We start from the raw sequence: 25142 nt of genomic DNA, 5'->3' as shown, positions 1-25142 counted from the left end.
AAAGTCTGCATTCCAAAATGTCACTACTTCCCTTCCGAGCCCCGACATGTGCCCATACAGTAGTTTTCTCCCACATATGGGGTATCAGCGTACTCAGGACAAATCGGACAACAACTTTTGGGGTCCAATTTCTCCTGGTACCCTTGGGAAAATAAAAAAATTGGTGACTAAAAGATCATGTTTGTGGAAAAAATACGAATTTTTTATTTTCACGCCCGGGCGTTATAAACTTCTGTGAAACACTGGAGGGGTCAAAGTGCTCACCACACATCTAGATAAGTTCCTTGGGGGTCTAGTTTCCAAAATGGTGTCATTTGTGTGGGGTTTCCACTGTTTTGGTACATCAGGGGCTTTCCAAACGCGACATGGTGTCAGATCTCAATTCCAGCCAAAACGTCAAATGGTGCTGCTTCCCTTCCGAGCTCTGCCATGCACCCAAATAGTGGTTTACCCCCACATGTGGGGTATCAGCGTACTCAGGACAAATTGCACAATAACTTTTAGGGTCCTGTTACCCTTGGAAAAGTAAGAATTGAGGATGAAAAGATCATTTTTGTGGAAAAAATATGATTTTTTAATTGTACGGCTGTATGTTATAAACTTCTATGAAGCCCTTGGGGGTTCAAAGTTCTCACCACACATCTAGATAAGTTCCTTGGGGGGGTCTAGTTTCCAAAATGGTGTCATTTGTGGGACGTTTCCACTGTTTTGGTACATCAGGGGCTTTCCAAACGCGACATGGTGTCAGATCTCAATTCCAGCCAAAACGTCAAATGGTGCTGCTTCCCTTCCGAGCTCTGCCATGCACCCAAATAGTGGTTTACCCCCACATGTGGGGTATCAGCGTACTCAGGACAAATTGCACAATAACTTTTAGGGTCCTGTTACCCTTGGAAAAGTAAGAATTGAGGATGAAAAGATCATTTTTGTGGAAAAATATGATTTTTTAATTGTACGGCTGTATGTTATAAACTTCTATGAAGCCCTTGGGGGTTCAAAGTTCTCACCACACATCTAGATAAGTTCCTTGGGGGGTATAGTTTCCAAAATGGTGTCATTTGTGGGGGGTTTCTACTGTTTTGGTACATCAGGGGTTTTCCAATCGCGACATGGTGTCCGATCTCAATTCCAGCCAAAAACGTCAAATGGCGCTGCTTCCCTTCCGAGCTCTGCCATGCGCCCAAATAGTGGTTTACCCCCACATGTGGGGTATCAGCGTACTCAGGACAAATGGCACAATAACTTTTAGGATCCTGTTACCCTTGGGAAAATAAAAATTGGGGTGAAAAGATCATTTTTGTGGAAAAAATATGATTTTTTAATTGTACCGCTGTACGTTATAAACTTCTGTGAAGCCCTTGTGGGTTCCAAGTCCTCACCACATATCTAGATAAGTTCCTTGGGGGGTCTAGTTTCCAAAATGGGGCCACTTGTGGGGGGTTCCCACTGTTTAGGTACATCAGGGGCTCTCCAAACGTGACATGGAGTCCGATCTGAATTCCAGCCAATTTTGCATTGAAAAAGTCAGACGGCGCTCCTTCCCTTCTGAGCTCTGCCATGCGCCGATTCAGTAGTTCCCCCCAACATATCAGGTATCAGCGTACTCAGGACAAATTGCACAATAACTTTTGCAGTCCAATTTGTCCTGTTACCCTTGGTAAAATAAAAAAAATTGAACCTGAATTATTTTTTTTATGAAAAAAAGTTAGATATTCATTTTTTTTAAATATTCAAAAAATTCCTGTGACGCACCTAAAGGGTTAATAAACTTCTTGAATGTGGTTTTGAGCACCTTCAGGGGTGCAGTTTTTAGAATGGTGTCACTTTTGGGTATTTTCTATCATATAGACCCCTCAAAGTGGCTTCAAATGTGATGTGGTCTGTAAAAGTAAAATGGTGTTGCAAAAATGAGAAATCGCTGGTCAATTTTTAACCCTTATAACTTCCTAACAAAAAAAATTTTGGTTCCAAAATTGTGCTGATGTAAAGTAAACATGTGGGAAATGTTACTTATCAAGTTTTTTGTGTGCTGTACCTCTGTGATTTAAGGGCATAAAAATTCAAAGTTGGAAAATTGCAAAATTTTCAAAATTTTCGCCAAATTTCCATTTTTTTCACAAATAAACGCAAGTTATTTGAATGAAATTTTACCACTATCATGAAGTACAATATGTCACGAGAAAACAATGTCAGACTCACCGGGATCCATAGAAGCGTTCCAGAGTTATGACCTCATAAAGGGACAGTGGTCAGAATTGTAAAAATTGGCCCGGTCATGAACGTGCAAACCACAGTTGGGGGTGAAGGCGTTAAATTTTATCAACGCAGGTTCTCAAACTGTTTTCCATCACAATTTGCACAGCTTTGAAGTCTGCCTCTTACGCTTCAACAAACATTTTTGCACATGTCTCTTTGGGTATTAATTTCTTGAAATGCATCTCTTATGTAATTTTTCAAATCACTGACACTTTTTGATTTTCTACTATAAACTTTGTCCTTGAGTACTCCCTAAAAGAAAAAATCCATTGGGGTCAAGTCTGGTGAACATGCCGGCCAATCAAGTGGGCCTCTTCGGCCAATCCATTTATTAGGAAATGTTTCATCAAGATACTCACGGACTACTCTTGAATAATGTGGAGGGGCCCCATCTTGTTGGAAATAAAGATCATTTGAATTAAGCTGTTGCTGTAACTGGGGAACGGCTTGATTCATTAGAATTTTGAGATACTTATCTCCTGTGACTGTTCCATCAAAATAGGGCAACTGAGTCAGTTCACTTTACACCATGTTCAATAAATCTCCCCTTTCGTAACCCTATTACACATACTGTCCACCTACTTTTGGACCACTCTGTATTTTTTACCTCTGCATATACAGTACTTTTACATGGGAGTTTATCTCCTATAGGGATTACTGGGAATATATGGGGTTGTCTTTGTGAGGCACTCTGCTTTTCCATTTTTTGTCACATTTCTTGTAGTTATATTTTTCAATTAAATAAACTAATTAAATTTTATCTGAATGAATTTCTTCATGTTTTTGGAGCAACTTTACTCCAAATTATTTTCAATTATTTATTTTGCAGACTACTAAAAAAATGTACACTGATCCACAAAAATGATTTGTTTGGACTATGCTAATTGCCTCTTCAGAGATAAAGAGAACTTGAACTCTATAGCGCCACCTGTTGGTAGTAGCGAACCTACAAGTCACAATTGACCCTTTAGCGAGTCTTGCAATATGACTTAGGATGAAAGCCAAGTCAGAATCTCAATTTGCAGACATGGTGTTTCGGGCTTTTTGCCCTCATCTGTGCAAACTATGAGGACTGATTTGACTAGGTGAGAGGCTCTGAACTGGGGTCTAAGGGAAAAGGTTTCTCCTTGTGGAGAGTGACATACCAGCTCAGGCTTGTCAAGGTAAGGAGGCTTATTCACTGTGCAATGCTCCTCTGGGAAATTTAATATGCAAATTGCCTCCTCAGAGAGAAAGAGGACTTGAACTCTATAGCAATGAGAATATGGAAAACGGTCTCAGGAGCGCAGGAAAGAGACTTAAACGAGATATGGGGTTAAACCACAAGGTGTTTCAATGGAGGATCCATCTTCATTAGGTGGATTTTTATTGATGACATAGGGGAAGGGGTATTTAAATGGGAAGCAGCCAATCATAATAGTCACAACAGTCACATGTTATAATGATAGTCACATGTTACAACAAAATGACATGTCTTGTGGCATAGTGAATCTTATAATAACCAGTGTTTGTTTATCATATATAGCTGAAGATAATATCTGTACAAACATCACGGGTAGAGCTTGTTGTAGAGAGTGCCAAGGATTATTTATTTTGGGTCCAAATATAAGCTCAGTGCCTGAAATTATTCTTTGTTTTTGGATAAATCAAATTTTTTAAACCAAGTTTTACAATTTGCCACTTTTTGGTATACAATATTTCTATACATCTTTTTATGTGTTTCACATATATTCATATTGTGTATGTACCAGTGTTAAACAGGTAAAAGTTATTGTAGCACTGCCATGAAAGACTGTTTTTTTAATGTTGGGATATGTATAAATCTGAATATGAATTTTTACTAATTTCTGTTATTTCAGAATGTTATCTCAGTTATTAAGAAAAGTCAAAATAAAGAAACAACATGCGACACAAATGCTCAAAGATCTAACACATTGCTAAAGAATTCAAGTAATTCTTAGCCACATATGGTTTTAATAGACCTCACCATTGTCCTGTTCTGGAACTGATTTATAAAGTGCAAAGGTGTCATATTTACACGGTTCAGAAATCCCCCCTAAACGGACTTCAGTCATTGTGGTTCACAAAGGTCAGTAATATTTATCTTACCAGTTTTTTAATTGGAAACATACTTCTATTTACTATGATGGCAATACATATCATCCCTTTTATACTTTCTGAAAGATCCAACAAATGAACACTAACAAAGCCTTTGGGTAAATTGTTAATTATTTATCAGTTTATCGCTGTAACCACTAAGTACTACAGGTGTAATGTTAAAGGGATTTAAAGCTACTTATGGAAAAAAATCTGAACAAGCTATGTCCTATTAGTCAGTGCTTTGTGGTCATTGCATATAACTACAGAACACTGACAATATTGCTGCCCGACTCTCTGGCCTTGGCTGTTTGTATGTGTATATGAAAAATTTACTAAAAGAAAAAACCTGAGAAGTGACAATTTCATCTTTTCTGATTCTTTTAGATATTTTCTTTGCATGTCATCACCTTCCTGTCACGAGGCAGTAGGGAAAAAACAGGAGAGTTGAAACCTGGGCCCCTGAACTGCCCCTCAGGCTAAGGAGGTGCCCTGACTTTCCTTAACTTGGGGGTACACTTGATGGTAGTGAGGCCCAAGTCCCCGACCTGTCCATATCTCCTGTTTAGCCCTGAGCTAAACCCGCAACCCCCTCCCCAGGAGGTGAGACAGGGAATAAAGTGAACTGCACCAATAGCACAAAAGGAAAAGATAAAACAGACACCACGGGGTTAAAGCAACTAAAAACCAAAACTTAGCTTTGTCTGCTGCCAGTGCTCCAAGCAGCAGAGAAAGGCACCAGATCGGCATCCAGCAGCATCACCACTGCTCCAGATAACCTGAACCCCCTCTGCACCAGGTAGGTCCAGTCTTCATCAAGGTTGGTTAGCAAATGACCAGTATTACCAACAGTGATCTGCAGCAGCAGGTGGCCTTATAAAGGGAACTGGGAGTAGTCACCACCTGCTTAGATAATTAATCAACATGCAGTAACAGCAGCAGCCACCGGGGGGAAAAACCCATCAGCAGACCAACTACAGTTGTAGTAACACCAGAGGCCACCGGGGGCAAAAAAACCATATTAACCCACGAGGGCCAGAAAGGAAAAAGGTTTATATAAGAGAGTCCAGACTCTGACACAGATCCAAAAATGCATTGTAACGCTTCTTTTCTACTGCCATGAAACCTGATTCTGACAAGTGCAAAGTTTGCTGTTGAGATGTCTTTGGATGATGTTCCAAATATCTACAAGCAAAATTAAGGCTGAAATCCATGGCTCTATAATAATTCAGAATCCTAAGTAAATTGATTTCCAGAGTGAAATATTAAACCCCAGATCAGAGCTCTACCGCAGAACTGACCCATAAATAAAATCATATCACAGATCAAACCACAGTATAAACAAAACTCAGTCAAACAGCAGCATTTAACACATTTAACAGCAACTTTATTTTAGAGCATGTTTAAGAAATCATTATTGTATAAGGGTATGTTTCCAAGGTCCAGATTACATCAGGATTAGCTACGGATTGAACACTGCGTACATCCGCAGCGTTTAATCTGCAGCGTCCAGATATTACATACAGCATAATGGAGGGGATTTTAAGAAATCCCGTCTCAACTATGCGCACTAAAACATGGGTGACACACACCCACGAATCCGGACATGCAGCGCGTCTTTATAGAATGCAGCATGTCTATTTATCTTGTGGAGACGCTCCGTCTCCGCAAGATAAATAATACAGTCTATGGATATGATGCGGTGATTCCGCATGTGTTCAATGAACACTGGCGGAATCACCATGTGTAGAAAAGGGGGTGGCACTTTGGGTGGAGCGGGCTTTCCCCTGCGTTCAAAGCGCCGGCAATCCAGACCGTGGAAACACAAAAGACGAGAGGATCTATTTGCAAAGGATCGAGTTTGAGTCAAATTTCCTGAAATTTGTGGCTTCACGTGAATCTGAACATTTTGAGATTCCATCCGTTGTTCGCAAAAAAGAAAATCTTGCTGATCACCATTTCCCAGTTTGTGAAGCATCAGAAAGCAAGCAAATATTATTTTGCTACTGCTCGAGATTCGCCATTATGCCCAGCAGCTATGACATCTGATGGATTAACATAATATATGGTCCTTTTTTGGTCTCTCACCTGTATATTGTAGGCTCCTATGGCCACGGGGGGTCCTCTATCTCTCTTTACATTGTAAGTAGTGATGATAGCATGAACCAGCAGCTATGATCGGCGGTAAAAAAGGTTACTGCCAATTACAGGCATAGGCTGATAGGAAAGTTCTACTCTCATCAGTATACACCTGCTGTTGCTGATAGCATCAAGAGCAAGTGCTGCTGTTTGGAGTATTCATCAGCCAGCACGTGTGCTATAAATAAATAAAAAATTATGAGGGTTCTCTCCTTTTTTTGATAACAAATACAGGAAAAGCTGTCAGCTTTTCATGACTTGTCAAGAATAGAGTGGTCCCAATCCTTTTTTTTAATTATTTAAATAATTTTTAAAAATGTCATAGAGTCCCCCCATTTTTGATAATCAGCCAAGCTAAAGCAGGCAGCTGGGGGCTGGTATTTTCAGACTGGTAAGGGGCCATGGATATTGGCATATCCAGCATAAAAATAACAACCCACAGCTGCCCCAGAAAACACGCAACTATTTGGTGCACCAATTCTGGCTCTTTGGCTTCCTCTTCTCACTTGCACTGATGCATTGGTAAGTGGGGTGATAGTTGTGAGGTTGATTTCAGCTTTTTTATGGCCGCTGACATCAAGCTCAGAGATTAGTAATGGAGAGGCATCTAGAAGACCGTCCCCATTACTAACTCCACATTAGATTGGAAAAAAACATCACTGCCAGAATAAAATCTTTTAATTGAAATAATGACACAAACTTCTTTATTTGAAATCCAAATTAAAAATCAAAGTTATATTTATAAAATGACTAACAAACATAATACTCACCTTTATGCATAATCCATTGAAGCCCATATCCCCTGTAAAAGAAGAAAAGTAATAAATGACCATATTCCTCACCTGTCTGACGTGAAGATAATCCAAACTTTCCTACAAGATCCGGATGATTTGAATAATGGTCTCATCAGTGATATTTATGCCCACCGGATCAAAGACAGAGCGTAATCATGCTCCTGTAGTGTGCAGAACTGAGCTCCTATGAGAAAGTAGAAAGCTCTTATGGTCAGCAGGGTCCTTTCTTTATTGCTTGTAAAGTATGAACTCTCAAGTCTGCAAGGTTCTCTATCCTCTATACCACTTGTATTTTAAAAGCAATTACATGCTTTCCAGTTTTGAAATTTGCATACATTTATTTGCCACAATTCAAATTTTGGGGGAAAATTCCTCAAGTTCAGTGATTTCGAATTTCAAAAAGCCAACTCATATGTAAATTAAATAGAGAATTTGGGTAAAATGAGGAATTTAGGTGAAACATATTACTGGGGTAAATCAGATTACCCTGTGAAGTTTTATGTGTTAGAACTTGATAATTTTTACTAGAGAATTGATATTCATAACAATTTGCTAAAAATAAGGAGGGTGCTAAAATCTACTTTAAGATGTAGTCAGAGAAGTGCTTTTGTGTGTCAATCCAGTTAGCATTCATAAAATGTTGATGTTTAACATAAGCATAGATTCAGGCTGTGTGCACACGATGCGTTTTTTAAGCGTTTCCGCTGCGTTTTTTAACGCGCGATTCTGCCGCGGAAACGCTTAAAAAATGCATCCAATGGATTTCTAATACAAAACGCACATGTTGTGCCAATGGTGCGTTTTTTAACGCTGCGGAAACGCTTAGCGGTAAAAAATGCAGCATGTTCATTAATTTTGCGGAATCGCCCGCGATTCCGCATAGCATCCATTATATGGGCAAAAACGCATGGAAAAACGCATGCGAAAATGCTTGATAATCGCGTCAAAAACGCGTGTCAAAAATCGCATGCGTTTTTCATTTCAAGGGCATGCGTTTCTGCTCAGGAAAAAATCGCGTCAAAAACGCATCGTGTGCACATAGCCTCAGGTAATATTAGTTATTTAAGTAACTATTGTATTAATAAACGAGGCGTTCAGAAGAAATGCTAGAAGTTCTGCAGGCAGATGATGATGCTGACATTCACCATGTCCAATCGAAAGAATTCAGACCAATTGAAGATGGAAAATAACCTCATATTTAACAAAACTGCTAGGAAAATGCCGGCTCATATTTTAAAACAGTCAGAATATGTAAACATCAAAGGCAATGGAGAGGACATGGCAGACTCAAAGACCTTACCTACAGTCCTGTCCCACTTCATGAAGAGCTTAGGAAACCCAAAATGCTAATGATAATTAAACAAAAACGAGGCTGTTGATTTCTACACTGACGTTACCTAATAAATCAGTATGATAGCACCTTTATGCATTTACTTTTTATGCCCATACTTTTAGTTCAATATTGGTAGCCTGTTGAAAAGTTGTCTTTAACCACTACACCCTAAGGAAAATCCAAAGAGGCCATTAAACTGCCTTCATTATTTGCAGTGTTTCGAAAACAATACAAAAATAGAAATTGTGTTATTTATGTTCTGCACTACAGTATATCATGAGTCAATTAATTTACAGTCGAATAGACTTTGTAGCTCCAGCGCTTCCCTATTACTTGAATTTTGGAATTATTATTCACAGACTAAGTTGACTCCAGCCACTTTGAATGGATTTTAGCACTATTGTAGTATCCCTTAATCAGACTTAGGTTTTTACATCTCTTATTTGTAATGATAAGCGCTGCACTCTGGCTTCTTTAATTGGAAAACATCCTAAATTGGCTGTTACAGATTGCTGAGGCCTGTTGTGCCTCCAGTGTGGCAGTATGAGTGTGTTATCCACCTGAAGTAATAAGCTCCCTGCATTTTCAAATAGCTTACCGCTGGTAACTGCCAAATATAGTTTTGTCTTCTCTGGGTCAGTCCTGTGGGTTTAGCTCTTCCCTTGTATTTTGCGCTAATCTGTGGCCATTACTTTGCTGACTTAATTTGTGCCATAATATCCACCGGGTTCTGCCCCAATGTCCTGGCTAGAGATGAGCGACTTTGCCTTTTTTAGGGTCGAGTTGGGCTTCATGAAACTCGACTTTAGCAAAAGTCGGGTCGAACGAAATGGGCCAAATATAGGGAAAAGTCGGAGGCCGACTGAAACACGAAACCCAATGCAAGTCAATGGGGAAGCAAACTCGGCAGGGAGTGGAGGACAGTAAACACACCTACAGTGCCCATTTCAATGCCAAAAGCATCAATTCTTATTACTGAAGCTTATCAACCTTAATTTACTTCATAATAATAGTTACGCATTGAAAACTGGGGGTTATTTGGCTAAAGTTGTGGGGGGATAGGCTGGCTCCAGGTTTTCGTGTGCCCTAGGCCAAAGAGTGTCAGTGCACCACTTTAACACATACCACAATTCATGATGCTCTGATACGGCACAGAAATATAGGTATAGTACAATGACAAATACTTCACAGCTTACATGACATGACTGATCTATTTTAAATTGTACAATAGCTCAAAAAAGGACAGTATATTACTCCATACAGTATGGCCACCACATTGTGCGCCATACAGAATAATGAGCCCCATATATTTCTCCATACAGAATAATTGGTCACATATAATGTTCCATACAGTATATGATGAGCTCCACATAATGCTACAGTATATGATGGTCCCCATGGATGATGCTCCAGTGTGTTATGGGCCCAAATAATGCTCCATATATAATGGGCCCCATTTCTAATGCTCCAGTGTATAATGTGCCCCATAGATGCTGCTCCAGTGTCTGACCTGCCCGATTTAGAATGCTCCAGTATATGATGGGCCCAATAGATGATGCTCCAGTGTCTTATGGGCCCAAATAATGCATCATCTATAATGTGCTCCATTTCTAATGGTCCAGTGTATAATGGGCCCCATAAATGCTGCTCCAGTGTCTGATGTCCCCATTTGGAATGCTCCAGTATATGATGGGCCCCATTTTTAATGAACCCAGGCATGGTATGTGAAAAGAGCTCCATGGAGTAATCTGAAGTGTGTGCTGCCGCATCATTCAATTTTGGTGTGGGTGAAGGACACAAGGAAAGGGGTTGCTCCTGATCAGAAGCCTGCACTGATGACTCAGTGCTTGCATTTTTTGAAACTTCAGAAGAGGAGGCGATAGAGCTGGAGGCTGTTTCAGCAATGTAGGCCAAAAACAGTTCCTGATGCTCCGTATTTATAAGCAGTCTACCTACTCCCAGAAAAGGGAGCCTTACAGGCCTTCCGGAGCTACAGCATGACACAGACTCAACACCTCCTGCCTTAGCTGCTATTGTGTTTTTGGCACTACCAGCAGATGCACCACCATCAGTACCAGGTGGCCCCCCACGTCCGCATCCTCTTCCACCATACTTCCTCATGTTTTGGAAAATGGACCCAAAATACCAGCAGATATATGGTACTGTATTAGAAGCTTACAGCTCTATACAGTCTAGGGATAACAGTAAATCTCCGTATATATTTCATGAGTCATACACAGACGCTCACAGGCTCAGTATGGATTACACAAGAAAATAAAAAGTTGAAAAAGGGTACAGTATCACCAGATACAAGGTACATATAGTATAGTGTAAACATTATGAATCTCCGTATATATTTTAGGAGGCAGACACAAACGCTCTCAGGCCCAGTATGGATTACACAAGAATATGAAAAGCTGTAAATGGGTAATGTAACACAAACGTACAGCTGTATACAGTGTTGGGGTAATCTTAAATCTCCAAATATATTTCCGGAGTAACAGACAGACGTTCACAGGCTCATTATGGATTACACCTGAATCTAAATAGCAAAAAAGGTTACTGTATCAGAAGCATACAGCTGTATACAGTGTTGGCCAAATTTGAAATCTCTGTCTATATTTCCGGAGTCACCCTCAGACGCTCACTCAGTCTGGGTTTGACCATAATAACAAATTTTGTAAAAAAGGTACTGGATACCAAGATAGCAAGTATATATATTATAGGGTACAATTGAAATCTCCGTACACATAGTCCCGTAGTCACTCTCAGACGCTTACTCAGTATGGATTTGACCATAATACTAAATGTCGAACAAAGGTACTGTTTAACAAGATACAAGCTGTATCGAGTATAGGGTAAAAATTGGTATCTCCGATTCACCATATATATAGAAGGCATAAACCACACATGCTCACTCACAATGGATGATACCGTAATAAAAAATTTTGAACAAAGGTACTGTATCAGCACATACCAGGTGTATCCAGTTTAGGGGTAATCGTAAATTTCCGTCTATACTTCCGGAGTCAGACACAGACACTCACAGGCTCAGCATGTATTACACCAGAATTTAAAAAGTAGAAAAAGGAAAGGTATTCGAAGCGTACACCAGTATACAGTGTTGTGGTACTGTACTTTTAAATCTTCATATATATTTCAATCTCGGTAAGCCAGTCCAGACTCTCCGCTACTGGAAACTACATGGATCCAAGTACAGACAGAAAGTCGAGTGTTTGTAGGAATTTAGGAATTACTCATCGTGGGGAAAACCTCCCAGTATATGTTGCAGAGGCGATGCAGACCTTCAATTACTGTGTCTGTGGAGACAGCAAAAATGGTTCTTTGTAAGGAAAGTATTGCTTTATCGCAGTAGCGTGGATCACATCACTGTTACTCATCTCCATCAAATTGTGATCACAGGGAGAGATGTAGACATGGTCCTCACTGCCTATCATGATGTGTCTGGTCATTTTGGAGTGCAAAAGACAGAAGCCACAGGCCGTAGGTGATTCTATTGGATTGACATGAGAGGAGACATTGAAAAATGGTGTCAGGAATGTCACACGTCTGTGACTATCACAACTGTGAAAGGTGATCATAAAGCACCACTGCATCCGCGTGTAAGTTGACGTCCATTACAAATGGTAGCCATTGATCATCTGAAGGTGGAGGGCAGCAGGACAGGCCATAGCTACATCTTAACCATCATCGATCAATACACCAAATTTCTATTGGCTGTCCCTGTGAAGGATTTAACTGCCCAGACTACACAGCGGTGGAGCACGGAGAGGTAAGTATTGCAACTTGCAAGTGCTGTTGGCATGACCAAGCAGGGGGGCACACACATGGGCGACTGTACTGGCACAGAGCCCCTCATAGTACTGACGGTGTGTCTGACGGCGAATGGGCCCCCCCACCATCAGAGACACTGTATTGTACTTTGAGGGGTCCTGTGCCAGTGCCGTCGGCCATCATTGGGCCCATCCATCTGTTCAGAGCAATGGCACTTGCCCGGGTCCGCCAGGTGTTGACCCTAGCCCTTGGAGGGGTGGGCAGCCCAGTAGGAAGGTTTAAAAAATTGCATATGTTGATGTGTAGGCTGGACATTCAGCAGCTGCAAATGACAGAATTGGGCAAGTCCGAGGAAGATGAGGACAAAAGCGAGGCAGTTTTCTGGCAACCTATGTGTCATCAGGGGAAGGTGGGACAAAATCCTTTGAAACCCATGCATGGTTCATTTTAATGAAGGTTAGATCATCAACATTTTGGGTCGACAGACGGGTCCTTTTTTCTGTCAGGATTGATCCAGCAGCACTGAAGACTCTTTCAGAAAACACACTAGCAGCAGGGCAAGCGAGCTCCTGTAAGGCATATTGTACGAATTCAAGCCAGGTGTCCAGTTTAGAGGCCCAATAGTCAAAGTGGAATGACCTGTGAGGGAGAACATCGATATGGAAGGAGAAGTAGTTTGTAACCATAGTTGACAACTGCTGTCTCCTGTCACTTTTAATCGAGGCAGTATTAGCAGTCGTGTGAGTGGTACTTGACAAATAACTCCACAACATGGTCATGAAACCCCTGTCTCCAACGCCATTTTGGCTGTGTGCACCTCGAACACCTCTACCACTGTGCCCACTACGGCTCATGGGAGAACAAGCACCGCCTCAAACAAACAGTTTACCAGAGTTGCTTGTTTGTTAGCAAATATTATCTCTAGGTTCTCCTGTGGCATGATGTTGTGTAATTTGCCTTTGTAGCGTGGATCGAGGATGCTGGCCAGGCAGTAGTCATCATCCTTCATCATTTTGGCAATGCGGGGGTCCCTTTTTAGGATCCGCAAGGCATAATCGCACATGTGAGCCAATGTTCCAGGTGTCAATAATGCACTGCCACTGCTGGGTGGAGGAGCACTTTCTAGCAAATCCACATCCCTACAGTTATGCACAAACCCAGTACCTGACCTTGGAACGCCAACATTTTCTCTTGCCCCCTGAGAAACATCCTCCTGCCCAAAATAATCATCCCCCTCATCCTCCTCCTCCTCTTCCTCTTCTTCCTCCACCTCGTCCAGGACAGTTCCCTGAGCAGACAATGGCTGACTGTCAGCAAGGCTTCCCTCCTCCTCCTCCTCCTGTTCCTCCTCCTCTGCGGCAGATGCCAGATCCTTAATGTGCATCAAACTTTGCATGAGGAGATGCATAAGTGGGATGCTCATGCTTATGAAGGCATCATCTGTGCTTACCAGCCGTGTGCATTCCTCAAAACACTGAAGGACTTTACAGAGGTCTTTCAGCTTTGACTACTGCACACCCAAAAATTCCATGTCTTCCCTCAAACTGCCTGTCCGTGTATCCTAACAAAAAATGCATTATAGTCTGCCTCTGTTCGCACAGCCTCTCAACCATGTGCAGGGTGGAGTTCCACCTTGTTGCAACGTTTATGATTTGGTGGTGCTTGGGGAGGTGGAGCAATTACTGCAGCTTCTGCATACGACTGGAGTGTACCGGCGAGCGACGGATGTGCGAGCACAGTCTTCGCACCTTATGGAGCAGGGTTGTTAACTCCGGATAATTATTAAGGAAGCACTGAACCACCAGGTTCAAAGTGAGAGCCAGGCAAAGTATGTGTGTGAGTTTTGCAAGGGCTATGGCTGCCACAAAATTACGGCCATTGTCACTGACTACCTTGCCTGGCTCAAGATGTAGAATGCCCAGCCATGACTCACTTTGTCGCTGCAAGTAGTCTGCCAATAACTCCGCGGTGTGTCTGTTGTCGCCCAAAGACATCATCTTTAACACAGCCTGCTGCCGCTTACCAATAGCTGTTCGATAGTGGGACACCTCATGTGCAACACTGTCAGCTGCGGATGGAGTGCTCGTGCGACTGCACTCTGTGGATGAGCTTTCACTTATGGAGGAGGACGAGCGAAAGCCTACAGCCAACTGATTCCTATACCATGGGCTAGGCAGCACTGTTCTACCACCGCTGTCCCCTGTGGAGCCTGCATCCACCACATTAACCCAATGCGCAGTGATGGACATGTAACGCCCTGGCCATACCTACTGTACCATGCATCTGTTGTGAGGTGCACCTTTCCATTCACTGATTGCTTGAGTGCATGGACAATGCGGTCTTTCACATGCAGATGGAGGGCTGGGATTGCTTTTCGAGAAAAGAAGTGCCGACTGGGTAGGTCATAGAATGGGACTGCATAGGCCATGAGCTCACAGAAAGCTTCGCTTTCAACCAAACGGTAGGGCATATTCTCTAATGAGATTAGTTTGGCAATGTAGGTGTTCAAACACAGTGTACATGGATGAGAGGATGAGTACTTTCTTGTCCTACTCAGAGTGTCTGGTAGGGTGAGCTAGACTGGAGAGCTGCATATGGGGGAAGTAGCGGTGGACCGGACGGAGTGAGAGGGGGTTGGTGATGGTATTGGTGGTGATGGCCTAGATTCCGTGTTGTGTTGCAAAACCGTTGTGATTCCCTGAGTGCTTTGGCCTTGCGACGACACCTCAACATTTAGTGCTGGTGGTGTGCTTAATAGTGGCAGTGGTCTTACAGTGGGGGAAGTGATGGAATGTTGCTGGCTACCTTCAGTCGGAGCAGGTGCACATGTGCTACCTGAGGTTTTGTAGTCAGTCCATGCTTGTAAGTGCATGTTGATTAAATGTCTAAGCATGCAACTGGTATTCAAATTTCTGACTTGTTTACCTCGGCTAAAGGTCCTTCCGCACTTCTTACAGGTAACCTTTGCCTCATCAGTAGGATTTTGGACAAAGAAGTGCCACACTGCACTCTTCCTACTATGGTATACATTTTCTGGCCTTGCACGCTGTGCTAAGTTGACCGTCTGGCCAAGCTGTCCTGCAACTCATTTAGTTTTTGGTACATGTTTTTGGACAGCTACGGGCCCGCCAGATAACCGCTGCTGCGATGTCAATGCCTGCTGCGCATCCTTCTCCTTATCTAAACTACTGCCAGCGCCACCCTCCTCCCCCAATGGATGCCAATCCGGGTCAAGAACTGGGTCATCCATCACCTCCTCTTCAAAGTCATCTGAACCTTCCTCTTTACCTTCCTCTGTGTCATCGTTTAAGGTGGTATAGTATGCGTGAAGGGGCACCTGAGTTTCATCAGGGTCAGATTCTGGCTCAGTAGACAGCGAGGGCAATGTAGTCCTCTGGGTCAATGTACCAGCAGAATCTTCTAGAAGTGGCTGTGCATCAGTGCACTCCATGTCAGATTCATTTTGGACTGGGGAATTCAGGATTTGACTGGATAACCCAGGCATGGTATGTGAAAAGAGCTCCATAGAGTAATCTGAAGTGTGGGCTGCGGCATGCTTAAATTTTTGGTGGGTGTGAAGGACAGAAGGAAAGGTGTTTTTCCTGACCAAAACCCTGCACTGATGACTCCGTGCTTGCAGGTTTCAAACTTTCAGAAGAGGAGGCAATAGAGCTGGTGGCTGTTTCGGCAATGTACGCCAAAACCTGTTCCTGATGCTCCGGCTTTAAAAGCGGTATTTCTATTCCAAGAAAAGGGAACCTTACAGGCCTTCTTGGGTCAGACAATGACGCAGGCTCAACACCTCCTGCCTTAGCTGTTATTGTGCTTTTGCCAGAACCAGCCGATGCACCACCACCATCAGTACCAGCAGCGTCCCCCTGCCCATGTCCGTGGCCTCTTCCACTATACTTCTTCATGTTTTGGAAAATGTACCAAAAATACCAGCAGAGAGATGGTACTGTATGAGTAGCATCCAGCTGTGTAAGGTGTGTTAAAAAAAATTAAATCTACGTATTCACACTATTCACACATTTATTTTGTTAGTCACAGATGCTCCCCCAGTATGTATTTGACCGTAATCCAATAAGCAGATATTCGGGACTGTATCAGAAGTGTCCAGCTGTATACATTTTTTGTGTAACTAACAATCTCCATATATGTATTTACGGAGTGTCACACACACACGCTGACTCTGTATAGATGTGACTGTAATGAGAACAGCAGATATACAATACTGTTTGAGAATTGGACAGCTCAATACGGTGTATGGAGAAATGGAAATGTCCATATATGTATTTACGGAGTGTCGCACACACACGCGCTGACTCTGTATAGATGTAACTGTAATGCGAACAGCAGATATACAATACTGTTTGAGAATCGGACAGCTCAATACGGTGTATGGAGAATGTTAGCGTGGGTAGTCTGGAGCCGGAAACTCCAGGAGTGGACCCTCTGGACCGTGGCACCGAGGGGCCCCGGGCGAGCTGCCAGGTGGAACCGACCCCTATACAGGGACCGTTAGGAGCAGGCCCAGGGGTTCGAGTACCACGGTAGCCGGTACCAAGAGGGGCGGCTCAGGTTGGACCGGAGTAGGACTGTGGGACAGAAGTATAGATGACAGAACAGGAGCACTGGAGGCAGGACTGGAGTAGGATGGCAGGACTGGAGTAGGATGGAACAGGAACACTGGAGGCAGGACTGGAGTAGGATGGAACAGGAACACTGGAGGCAGGACTGCAGTAGGACAGCAGGACTGGAGCAGGATGGAACAGGAACACTGGAGGCAGGACTGGAGTAGGACGGCAGGACTGGAGCAGGATGGAACAGGAATACTGGAGGCAGGACTGGAGTAGGACGGCAGGACTGGAGTAGGATGGAACAGGAACACTGGAGGCAGGACTGGAGTAGGATGGAACAGGAACACTGGAGGCAGGACTGGAGTAGGACAGCAGGACTGGAGCAGGATGGAACAGGAACACTGGAGACAGGACTGGAGTAGGATGGAACAGGAACACTGGAGGCAGGACTGAGAGGCTGCTGCGGAGAGCAGGCAAGAACAGAACTGCAGGAGCTGAGAGCACACAATGCAGCGAGGCCAGTGTGCTTGGAAACACAACAATCAGGCACCTCCCACAGGGGGAAGCGGCCTGATATGCTCCTGTCTGGTCTTCCATTGGTCAGGGAGGTGCTTCCGGGTCAGGACATAGCCGGAGCACAAGAAGCAGGAGGGAGGCGCAGCCGCGGCCTATGGCGCATGCGCATTGCATGCAGGGACGCCACCGACCGTGTACCTGCCAGAGGCAACATCCGTGGATGTCGGGTGGTGGGAGGCTGCGGCGTGAGAGCGATGGCCGGGTGAGTATGCAGGGACGGTGTAACAGTACCCCCTCCCCTAAGCCGCCCTTCCCGGACATTAGCAAGAAATCTCTTGAGGATACGGGGAGCATTGATATTCACCCGAGGCTCCCAGGATCTCTCCTCAGGACCAAAGCCCTTCCAGTCAACAAGGAAAAATGTCCTACCTCTAACCTTCTTCATGGCGATAATGTCCTCCACTTCAAAGACATCATCGGCACCCACCGGCTGAGGACCGGAATCAGGCAAGGAATGGAAGCGATTCAGCACCACAGGTTTCAGGAGAGAGACATGGAATGTGTTCGGGACCCGGAGCGAAGCAGGCAACCTCAATTTGTAGGCGACTTCATTGATACGTCCAAGAATTTCAAACGGACCGATGTAGCGTGGCCCCAACTTGTAAGAAGGCAGTTTCAACCGGATGAATTTGGATGATAGCCAGACCTTGTCCCCAACATGATAGGGTGGAGGATCCAATCTCTTCTTGTCGGCAAAATTCTTCATCCGATCAGCGGATTTCTTGAGTGACGTGTTGGTCTCGGCCCAGATCTTGGAAAACTCGGAGGACAAAGCGTTGGCCGCAGGTACCTTGGAGGCAGGAGTTATCGGAAGAGGAACACCAGGATGTCTGCCGAACACAATGAAAAATGGAGACTTGGCCGAGGACTCACCGGCATGGTTGTTGTAAGCGAACTCTGCCCAGGGAAGTAAGTCAACCCAATCTCTCTGGTGGGCATTGGAGAAATGACATAGGTACCCAGTCAACGTCTGGTTGATGTGCTCCACCTGCCCATTGGACTGTGGATGGTAGGCTGAGGAGAAGTCAAGGGAAATGTTCATGAGCTTACAAAGCGATCGCCAGAACTTGGAGGTAAACTGAACCCCTCGGTCCGACACAATGCGTTGAGGTAGTCCATGGAGTCTGAAGATTTGGTGAACAAAGACTTTAGCCAGCTCCGGAGCCGAGGGGAGACCGGGCAGAGGGACGAAGTGGGCCATCTTGGAAAAACGATCCACCACCACCAAGATCACTGTGCAGCCAGAAGAACAGGGCAGGTCGGTGATGAAATCCATGGCAATGTTTTCCCAAGGGACCGCAGGAACGGGCAACGGCAGCAACAAGCCGGACGTAGGTCTTCGTGGCACTTTGTTTTTTGCACAGGATGGACAAGAGGCCACAAAATTGAGTACATCTTGTCGAATTGTGGGCCACCAATAGTGAAGCGAGATAAGATCCAGGGTCTTCTTGATCCCGGCATGGCCAGCCAGTTTGGAGGAGAGCCCCCATAGGAGGACTTTTCGCTTGAGGTTCTCAGGCACAAGCGTTTTGCCAGGAGGAGGAGCAAGCCAGTTCATTGGAGCCACTGTGATGATCCTAGTGGGGTCAATGATATGCAAGGGTTCCTCCGTGGTTTCGTGTGGCTGAAAGACCCTGGACAGAGCGTCGGCTTTGGTATTTTTGTTGCCAGGACGGAAACAGAGCTCAAAGTCAAATCAGGCGAAAAACAAGGACCATCTGGCCTGACGAGGGTTAAGTCTCTGGGCAGACTGGAGATAGGCCAGATTCTTGTGATCCGAGAAGATGACAAAGGGATGGACAGCTCCTTCCAGGAAGTGACACCACTCCTCCAAAGCCAACTTGATGGCCAGGAGTTCCCGGTCACCGATCGAGTAGTTACACTCGGATGGAGAAAAGGCCTTCGAGAAAAAGCCACAAGGGTGCAGACGACCAGAGGCGGATCTCTGGGACAATACTGCCCCGGCACCTGTCGAGGAAGCGTCCACCTCGAGTACAAAAGGTTGGTTGCTGTCGGGGCGATGCAGAACCGGAGCTGTGGAGAAGGCCCGTTTTAGGGTCAGAAAGGCCTCTCCAGCCTCCAGAGGCCAATCCTTGGGAGTAGCCCCTTTACGGGTGAGAGCAGAAATAGGTCTTGTGATGGCGGAAAAGTGAGAGATGAATTGCCGGTAATAATTGGCGAATCCGAGAAACCGTTGAATTGCCCTTATTCCAACGGGGCGAGGCCACTTGAGAATGGCAGACAGCTTCTCGGGATCCATCCTTAGTCCAGCGTCGGAGATAATGTATCCCAGAAACGGCAGGGAGGTCTGTTCAAAGAGACATTTCTCAATCTTCGCATACAGGCGATTCTCCCGAAGACGCTGTAACACCAAGCGGACACTCTTTCTGTGGGACAAGATATCCGGCGAGAAGACGAGGATGTCGTCCAAGTATACGACCACACAGGAGTACAAGAGGTCCCGGAAGATCTCATTGACGAACTCTTGAAACACCGCAGGAGCATTGCAGAGGCCAAAGGGCATGACCAGGTACTCGTAATGGCCGTCTCGAGTGTTGAAGGCCGTCTTCCACTCGTCTCCAGCCCGGATGCGGACCAGATTATAGGCTCCTCTGAAGTCCAGCTTGGAGAAGACCCAGACTCCTCTAAGACGATCAAACAGCTCCGGAATGAGTTGAAGAGGGTACCTGTTCTTAATGGTAATTTCATTCAGACCCCTATAGTCAATGCACGGCCGTAGAGCTCCGTCCTTCTTTTTGACAAAGAAAAACCCGGCTCCCGCGGGTGACGAGGATTTCCGTATAAAACCTTTGGCGAGGTTCTCTCGAACGTATTCGGACATAGCTGTGGTCTCAGCGGGAGACAGGGGGTAGATTCTGCCCCTTGGGGGAGTTGAACCAGGAACAAGTTCAATTGGGCAGTCAAAAGGCCGGTGTGGAGGAAGGACCTCTGCTTCCTTCTTATCAAAGACATCGGCGTAGGAACTGTAGGCTGGAGGAAGACCCGGAAGGTCTGGGAGCGGCCGAGGAGCGGCCACCAGGTGGACAGGAATCAGACAGCGAGCTTGGCACGGGTGCCCCCAGCGGAGTATCTCCCCAGAAGACCAATCGAGGGCAGGCTGATGAGTCCTTAACCATGGGAGACCGAGTAGAATGGCATGGGAGAGCTTAGGCAAAACGTAAAAGGCTATCTTCTCTCGATGTAAGGCACCAACTTGCAACTCCACTTCCTCAGTGACCAAGGTGACGGTCACCTGTAGAGGTTTGCCATCCACCGTGGCAATCTGGAGAGGGTTAGATAGGGCCACCATGGGAATTTGGTATTTGTCCACCTCTTCCGGCCGAATGAAGTTACCTGCCGAACCCGAATCCACGTAGGCCACCTCGGACCCACGTCTCTCCCCTGAAACCAGAAGCACAGAAATAGTAAGAGGTTGAGAGGAACCATCGTCGCCTAGGGAGGCCTCTCTTACCTGACCTAGGCGGAGGAGTTTCCCTGTCTCTTAGGACAGGTGCGGATATAGTGCGTTGAAGCTCCGCAATAGAGGCACAGACCTTGTGCCCGCCTCTCTTGCTGACGCAACTCGGTCAAGTTGAGATGGTCAATCTGCATGGGCTCGACTGACCAAGGACTAGCAGAACGGATGAAAAAGGGGGCTGGCCTGGTGGATCTCCTCTCTCTCGCTGACTCCCGAGCGCGCTCCTGGAAGCGTAGGTCAATGTGGGTAGCCAGCGAAATAAGGTCCTCTAAGGAGTTCGGGGTCTCTCGACTTGCGAGTTCATCTTTTATTCTGCCTGAAAGATCGCGCCAGAACGCCCCTACCAAAGCCGTGTTATTCCAGCCGAGCTCGCGAAAGCGAATAGCGTACTGACCGACCGTGAGAGAACCCTGATGTAGATTAAAGAGTGATTCAGTGAGGACAGCTAACCGACCCGGCTCATCGAAGACCCTGCGAAAAGTATCCAAGAAAACCGGAAGACTCGAGACAATGGGATCGTCACGTTCCCAGAGGGGATTCAACCAGGACAGGGCCTCTCCCTGCAGATGGGACATAATGAAGGCTACTTTGGCCCGGTCAGAGGGATATTGCTGCGGCAACCATTCAAAGTGGAGACTACACTGATTTAAGAACCCCCTGCAGAGCTTAGGATCCCCAGTGAAGCGAGGCGGTTTGGCAAGGCAGGGTGTTGGGAGAGCTTTAGGAGCAGGGGAAGGAGTCAGAGCTGCGGCGGCAGAACATAGGGCCGACAGGCGGCTATCAAAGGAGGCCATGTGAGACAAAATATGGGCTTGGGTATCTTGTTGCTGAACCAGCTCCTGTTGAAGACTGGTCAGTAACGTGGCAGTTCCAGGATCGGTCACCTGCAGGGCCGACAAACGGGTGTCCATGGACTTCATGACGGACATAATGCGTCCCTGATTCTCCCGCAGGAAGAGTAACTCTTTCTGGGTGGCAGCTGTGGTACTGGCGGGATCCATGGCCTGATTGTACTGTTAGCGTGGGTAGTTTGGAGCCGGAAACTCCAGGAGTGGACCCTCTGGACCGTGGCACCGACGGGCACCTGGCGAGCTGCCAGGTGGAACCGACCCCTATACAGGGACCGTTAGGAGCAGGCCCAGGGGTTCGAGTACCACGGTAGCCGGTACCGAGAGGGGCGGCACAGGATGGACCGGAGTAGGACTGTGGGACAGAAGTATAGATGATGGAACAGGAACACTGGAGGCAGGACTGGAGTAGGACAGCAGGACTGGAGTAGGATGGAACAGGAACACTGGAGGCAGGACTGGAGTAGGACGGCAGGACTGGAGCAGGATGGAACAGGAACACTGGAGGCAGGACTGGAGTAGGACGGCAGGACTGGAGCAGGATGGAACAGGAACACTGGAGGCAGGACTGGAGTAGGATGGCAGGACTGGAGTAGGATGGAACAGGAACACTGGAGGCAGGACTGGAGTAGGATGGAACAGGAACACTGGAGGCAGGACTGGAGTAGGACAGCAGGACTGGAGCAGGATGGAACAGGAACACTGGAGACAGGACTGGAGTAGGATGGAACAGGAACACTGGAGGCAGGACTGAGAGGCTGCTGCGGAGAGCAGGCAAGAACAGAACTGCAGGAGCTGAGAGCACACGATGCAGCGAGGCCAGTGTGCTTGGAAACACAACAACCAGGCACCTCCCACAGGGGGAAGCGGCCTGAAATGCTCCTGTCTGGTCTGCCATTGGTCAGGGAGGTGCTTCCGGGTCAGGACATAGTGGAGCACAAGAATCAAGAAGGGAGGCGTGGCCGCAGTCTATGGCGCATGCGCATTGCATGCAGGGACGACGCCGACCGCGCACCTGCCAGAGGCGACCTCCGTGGATGTCGGGCTGCGGGAGGCTGCGGCGTGAGAGCGATGGCCGGGTGAGTACGCGGGGACGGTGTAACAGAGAAATGGAAATGTCCGTATTAGTGTTGAGCATTCCGATACTGCAAATATCGGGTATCGGCCGATATTCGCTGTATCGGAATTCCGATACCGCGTACCGATATTTTTACAATATCGAATACCGGAATCGGAAGTTCCCATAATGCAATGAGCCAGTGTTGTGGCTGTGATTGGCTGCTGAAATTATGTCATCATGATGTGTGGTCTGTGCGGGCCTGCCGGGGGTCTGTACGGGCCTGTCGGGGGTCTGTGCGGGCTGCCAGGGGTCTGTACAGGCCTGTCGGGGGTCTGTGTGGGCTGCCGGGGTCTGTGCGGGCCTGTCGGGGGTCTGTGCTGCCTGCCGGGGGTCTGTATGGGCCTGCCAGGGGTCTGTGCGGCTGCCGGGGGTCTGTGTGGGCCTGCCGGGGGTCTGTGCTGCCAGCCGGGGGTCTGTATGGGCCTGCCAGGGGTCTGTACAGGCTGCCGGGGGTCTGTGCGGGCCTGCCGGGGGGTCTGTACTGGCCTGCCGGGGGTCTGTACAGGCCTGACAGGGGTCTGTACGGGCCTGACGGGGGTCTGTGCGGGCTGCCGGGGGTCTGTGGGGGCCTGCCGGGGGTTGTGTGTGTGTGCAGGCATCGTCCGATGGGACTACAAGTCCCATCGGGCTATGCCTGCTACAATGACAGTGATTGACACATTAGCCAATAATGGGACAGTAGTAGTCCCATCATTCGGCTAATGTGTTGAATGTTAAAAAAACATACATACTACATACATACGACATACATACTACATATATATTACATTCATGCAACATACATACATGCATACTACATAATACATAATACATACATACTACATATATACTGCATTCATACAACATACATACATACTACATACTACATATATACTACATTCATACAACATACATACATACTACATATATAGTACATTCATACAACATACATACTACATACTACATACATACTACTTATATACTACATTCATGCAACATACATACATACATACATACTACATATATACTACATTCATACAACATACATGCATACATACTACATACCTACTACATATATACTACATTCATACAACATACATACATACTGCATAATACATACATACTACATATATACTACATTCATACAACATACATACTACATACATACTACATACAATACATTCATACAATACATGCATATAGACATACAGTACATATAACATAGAGTACATACTCACCATAACTTGTCACTTTGATCCCCGAAGCCAGTGTCATCTCACTGTAAAAAATATTAAAATAACAAACAACCAATATACTCCCTGATCTGCAGAAATCCATGATTGTCCCACGACGATCTCCTGCAGTGTATCACTGAGAGGTTACTATAGTTCACTGGTCTCACTTTATGGAAAAAGCTGCGTGGGAACTTTCTCACACAGCAATGCCAAAAGTGAGACTAGGGATTATTTTTTTTACAGTGGCAGAAGAATACAGTGCGGAAGGATACCTACTTCCCATCATTGTATTCCTGGGGCCCCTAGAGAGCGGTGGCATCATCTGATACTGCTGTTCTCCACGGGAGATCGTCGTGGGACACTCGTGGATTTCTGCGGATCAGGGAGTATATCGGTTGTTTGTTATTTTAATATTTTTTACAGATTACACTGGCTTCGGGGATCAAAGTGACAAGTGATGGTGATTATGTACTCTATGTTATATGTACTGTTTGTCTATATGTATGAATGTATGAATGTATTGTATGTAGTATGTATGTTGTATGAATGTAGCATGTTTTATGTATGTTGTATGTATGTAGTATGTACTATGTATGTATGTATGTTGTATGAATGTAGTATATATGTAGTATGTATGTATGTTGTATGAAGGTAGTATATATTTAGTGTGTATGTAGTATGTATGTATGTTGTATGAATGTAGTATATATGTAGAATGTACTATGTATGTATGTTGTATGAATGTAGTATATATGAAGTATGTACGTAGTATGTAGTATGTATGTATGTTGTATGAATATAGTATATATGTAGTATGTACTATGTATTTATGTATGTTGTATGAATGTAGTATATATGAAGTATGTATGTAGTATGTAGTATGTATGTATGTTGTATGAATGTAGTATATAT

The sequence above is a fragment of the Dendrobates tinctorius genome, unplaced genomic scaffold (genome assembly GCF_039654945.1).
Source record: "Dendrobates tinctorius isolate UK_male_01 unplaced genomic scaffold, ASM3965494v1 ptg000016l, whole genome shotgun sequence".
Taxonomy (NCBI): Eukaryota; Metazoa; Chordata; class Amphibia; order Anura; family Dendrobatidae; genus Dendrobates; species Dendrobates tinctorius.
The sequence above is the reverse complement of the archived record's forward strand: the minus strand, read 5'-3'. Positions refer to the sequence as shown.